The sequence below is a fragment of the Tamandua tetradactyla genome, chromosome 4, assembly GCF_023851605.1.
Source record: "Tamandua tetradactyla isolate mTamTet1 chromosome 4, mTamTet1.pri, whole genome shotgun sequence".
Taxonomy (NCBI): domain Eukaryota; kingdom Metazoa; phylum Chordata; class Mammalia; order Pilosa; family Myrmecophagidae; genus Tamandua; species Tamandua tetradactyla.
In genome coordinates this window covers 92,179,922-92,185,572 of record NC_135330.1, presented here as the reverse complement: position 1 = coordinate 92,185,572, position 5,651 = coordinate 92,179,922, and the positions used below count along the sequence as shown (strand labels likewise).

Here is a 5,651-nt window from a genome sequence, read left to right as displayed (position 1 = left end):
TTAAACCTATATCTATTTCTCCACATCAAGATATAATAGGCAGAAAATGTAATTAAGAAAGCAGTTACTTTCACAATGACATCAAACAAATACTCAGAAATAAATTTAACAAAAAAATTGCAAAATTTATACACAGAATACTATTAAACCTTGTCAAGAAAAATTAAATCTTTAAATAAATAAATAAATAAATAAATAAATATGTCATGTACATAGATTAGAAGACTCAAGATTTTTGAGATGGTAATTTGCCACAAACTGATCCATAGATTCAGTGCAATCATTTTCAAAATCCTAGCAGACATTTCTGTGGATATTGTCATGTTAATTCTAAAATTCTTTGGAAATATAATGGAACTGGAATAGTCATATGATTTTTAAATGAAGGAAAAAGTGGGAGAAAATCTCATTTCAAAATTTCTTATTAAGCTGCAGTAATTTAGAGGTGTATAATTCCCATAAATACAGATATAGATCAGAGGAACCTAATTAAGGGTCAAGAAACAAAGCCAGTTATTTTTGGACAATTATTTTATGACAAAGATGCCAAGGCAATTCAATGAGGAATTTTTTGCATTACCCCCCAAATTTGGTATAAAGTGCTTTATTTCTAAATAATATAGTTGTCAATGGAATCTTGAAAAAACTTTGGGAGTGTTTAGTATCTAGCTAAAATGTCTTTCAAAGTGAAGAAGAAAAGTTCTGAGTTATAGAAAAGGAAGTGTTTTGTTCATAACAAGAGGAAAATATAGAAGAATGAATCTAATCAAATACTACTATTTTTTGATTCTATATATATTCTGACAGACTATTTTTTTTAATTAAGAAATCTTCACACACATACCTTCCACACATGGTGTGTACAATCAATGGCTCAAATATCATCACATAGTTGTATATTCATCATCACAATAATTTTTAGAACATCTACATCACTCCAGAAAAAGAAATAAAAAGAAGAAAGAAAAAAATTACATATTATGTACCTGACCCCTCATTCTCATTGACCACTAATATTCCCATTTATCTAATTTATTTTACCCGTCTGACAGACTATTAAGCAAATATTCTTAGATCTTGTATTACTGAACATTAAGATATTAAGTGAGAATTTTGCTTTGATTAGTTAAGATTCTCTTTAGAGCACCTTTTACTTCTTTGTTCCTCAAGCTGTAGATCAATGGATTCAGCATAGGGATAACCAGAGTGTAAAACACTGAGGCCATTTTATCAATATCAAAAGTATGGCTGGATTTGGGTTGCAGGTAAATAAACAATAGTGTCCCATAAAAGACAACCACCACTGTCAGATGGGAGCCACAGGTAGAGAAGGCTTTGTACCACCCATCAGCTGAGTTCATTCTGAAGATGGTTGCAAAAATAAACATGTAGGATACAAGGACAATTAACAAGGATGAGAGCAAATTACAGCCTGAAAAGATCAAAATGATCAAGTATAGATATCAAGGGGAGGCACTCACAGTAAAAATAGCTGATGATGTTAGAGCCACAAAAGGATAATGTAAATAACTTAATCATGAGAAATACGGACACAAAAGTGCTGTAGAGATATGGAATAAGAACCAGCACCCAACACACTTTCTCTGCCATGATCACCACATAGAAAAGAGGTTTGCAGATGGCTACATAGCGATCATAAGCCATTGCTGATAGAATAAATAGTTCACTGATGATAAAAATATCAAAGGTTGCCAGCTGAATAGCACACCAATTGTAAGAAATTGTATTTTCATTTACCACAAAGTTATCATCATTTTTGGGCCAATGACAGTGAAATATCCAATATCAGTAATGGACAAATGTCTAAGGAAAAAGTACATGGGTGTGTGTAGCTTGGAATCCACATGGGTCAACAAAATTATGCCCAAATTGCCTATCACTGTAACCAAATATATGATATGAAAGGTTGCAAAGAGGGGTGCCTTCAGTCCAGGGTTATCCGTGACACCTATGAGAATAAATTCAGTCACGTGGGTCACTGCAGTATGATTTTGTTGTTCCATATGTTCATCTTGGTAATCTGTACAAAGCATAAAATCAGTACTTATTATATTGGCATGCAATTTCTGAGACAGCACAGACCATATTGTCTAAACTATAGGGGCATATTCTCCATTTCAAAATCTAAATAAAGATTCCTCCATCCATCATGCCAAAATTATACACACCAACACTTAATCCATTGAAACTTTGGTCAAACATATCTTAACAGAGGCAAAATATTTTGATGTACTTGTTTTTCATGCATCCACAATGACTTAGTTCATTGGCCCAAACTCATTTTCAGTATGTCAAAATAGATATATATTTTCAGCTTTTTAAAATTTCAAGTAATTTGTAAGACAGAGCTCTACATGAAACTATAAACCTCATCTTCTTGACAATTACCATATCTACATAAAATAGTATGGCATGAAGAGAGTTTCCAAATTAATGCAGGAGTGATAAATCAGATGCTGATTAGGAAACATCTGACTATTAAATATAGGTTTTAATGATTCTCAATGCAAAATTTAATGCTATAATATGCTGATTTTAGAATTCTGTTAAAGAATGTCATAGCATTTGTCATATCTGCCTGTTATTTCTGCAGATTGAATCACTTATTCTGAGTGATCCCCCAATCATACATATCTCTTCTGCATACAAAAGACTTAGTCATTCTGATTATTCTTGAACATTTATGTAAAGAGGCCGAGCAGTGTTAAGGAATATTTTATTATGTGCAAAGAACTTCATAAGCACTTTACAGTCAGACATGTGATCTATTCACACAGTAATAAAAAGTGGGCAATATTTCGATTCTCATTGGAAAGTAAGGAAATTGAGGCAGTGCTAAATAATTTAACAAAATCACTCAGCTAGTAAATTGTGGAGTCAGGATTAAAATAAAAGAATTTTGCCTTAAGAATAGTTATTTTTTTAACAAGCACAACGTGCTGCCCCTCCTTTAATGTATCTGAGCAGACAGAAAATAAAGAGAGGGACAATATATTATTGTAGGTTTTCCTACAAGAGTGGACAAAGATCAAAGTTGAAATCGATTATGGAAGCATAAGCTAACTTGAAAATTGAAGATGTTATAGATAATACACAGAACAGAGTATATAGAACTGTATATCCAATATATCTGAAGATGAAGCCACCCCCCACCAAATCTGGGTTTGTTGCTTGGCTTGGCTTAATGCACAGACACACCAATCAGGCTATGGAACTAAGGAAGGTTTCTTTACATTTGCAGGCATTCAGGGGAAGCTTTCCACGTCTGTCTCTTTGCAGTGATATTTTTGCTTGGCTTCTATATATTTTAGAGATGAAAAAGGTAATGATCTTGAGTAACAAATAACAGGGTTCAGGAAAACATCATTAGTTCTTTATTTTAGTTATTTACTACTTTCTTTACTACTTACATCCTCTAAGATACCTAGGGGTGGTGCTTCCAAATCTGGGTACACACTTTACATGTTGCTCCTCTGTGAGACTAAACATCAAATTCACAGCTTGCTTCGAGTTTTAAGGTCACATTTAAAATGCTAGCACTAAATATCCAGAACATTACTTACCTTAATAAAGGAAAAGTATATTGCAAACGTAAAAGCAGTTTTGCATAAGTTCTTCAAAGCATGTGGGGATGGCCCAGTTTAGGTTGTATGTCCTGAGAAAAAAGTTCAAAGACCAAGTTTTAAACTCACCCTAATGGAGGATCAGCTTTGTGTTCCTTCAGGTTTAATCCTCATTGTTGCAGTAAGGACTTGAGTGTTTTTTTAGCCCTCTGAGATTCATTTTCTTGAAGCTTTACATTGATTCAAGGATGAACAGACAATGCAGAAATATCTCGAGGGAGCATGTCTTGGATGTTTGTTAATTGTTCTCTGAAACTCCCGTTGGGAGAAAGTTAAAAGTATTTATACCAGGCCACGGTGGCTCAGCAGGTAAGAATACTTACCTGCCATGCCCGAGGACCTGGGTTTGATTCCCGGTGCCTGCCCATGTTAAAAAAAAAAAGTATTTATACCTGGGTCTAACTGATAAGTTATAAAATATCACCAAACACTGAACATCAGAAATATGCCTTTGTTAGCAACTCAGTTATACAACATGATTAACGTAGGTATATTGAACACAAACACATGCCAAAACAACAAATGTACACACACAAACACACATTAAAATGCATAAGTAAAAGAAAGAAGGACTTCTCAAGAAGAGATTATGCAATATTTGAGACTCAATATCCATTAACAAGGATGTTTTTTTCTGTATATAAAATTATAAGTTTACATAAGACTATATTTTATGATTTTTTTTTGCTTCTGCCAAGAAATCTGTGGTAATTCTTTTTGTTTTATTTTTATTTTTTGGCTTTTAAAAGGGGAATTTAATAAGTTGCTCATTTACAGTTCTAAGGCTGAGAAAAGGTCCCAGTTAGAAGAAGCCTATACAAATGTCCAATCAAAGGCATCCAGGGAAAGATACCTTGCTTCAAGAATGCCAATGAAGTTTAGGGTTTCTCTCTCAAGTGAGAAGGCATATGGCAAACACAGTCACAATTTCTCTCTCATCTGGAAAGACATATGGTGAACACAGTCAGGGTTCTTCTCTCATCTGGAAGGGCATATGGTAAACACGATGTCATCGTTAGCTTCTTCTCCTGGTTCCTGTTTGATGAAGCTCCCCAGGAGGCATTTTCCTTCTTCATCTCCAAAGGTCGCTGGCTGGTGGACTCTGCTTCTCATGGCTGTGTCATTCTGTTCTGCTTTCTGAATCTTTTTTATTCTCCAAAATGTTTCCTCTTTTGTAAGACTCCAGAAACTTATTAAGACTCACCCAATGGGTGGAGAGATGTCATCATGTGGTCATTGTTTTATTTGTTTTTTATGTAATGTATATTTTTTCTCTGGAGGTTTTTAAGAATATCTTTTTAACATTTATCTTCAAAATTTGATTGTGATCTGCTTTGGAATGTTTTTTTTCCTGTTTATCCTCTCTGAGTTCTTTAAGCATTTTACAACTATGATATTATAGATGTTTTGTTTTGTTTTATAAATTAGGAAAATTTCTGGTCAATAATGGTTTGTCTGCCATATCTATTCCATTATTTCTTTCTGGGAATACAGTTAAATGTATGTTAAATAACATGTTATTGTTACACAGATCGTTGAGAAAAAATGCTGACCATTTTATATCTGGTGAGACTTTCTTTCAAAAACAAGAGACAGATGAAAACATTCCCAGAGGAACAAAACTGATGGAGTTGCTCACAACTAGATTTATACTACAAACAAGGTGATAAGGGAATTCTTCATCCTTAAAGGGAAGGGACTAGACAGTGGTTCAAAGCAGCATAATGAAATAAATACCTGTGTTAAGTGTTACTATTTGGGTAATTATAAATACCAATATTATTATCATATATTATTTGGTATGGAACTCCATTTCTCACTTCCAATAAGTAGTAAAATGCCAAAGCATAAGAAGTAGCAACTAACTTATGGTTTTAGGCATAAAATATACAAAGATATAAGTGGTAAAACATGCAAAAAAGGGTAGGGAGATGTTGGGGTATAGGAGAAGTTTATGTGTACACTACTAAAGGTAAGTTGGTATCAAACCCAACTTGATTGTTATAT

General features: G+C 33.5%; 1 pseudogene; it reads right to left on the bottom strand.

Moving 5' to 3' along the window:
- Nucleotides 1–1,100: 1,100 nt before the first annotated feature.
- Nucleotides 1,101–2,024, bottom strand: LOC143679169 (olfactory receptor 8K1-like; annotated as a pseudogene).
- Nucleotides 2,025–5,651: the final 3,627 nt, after the last annotated feature.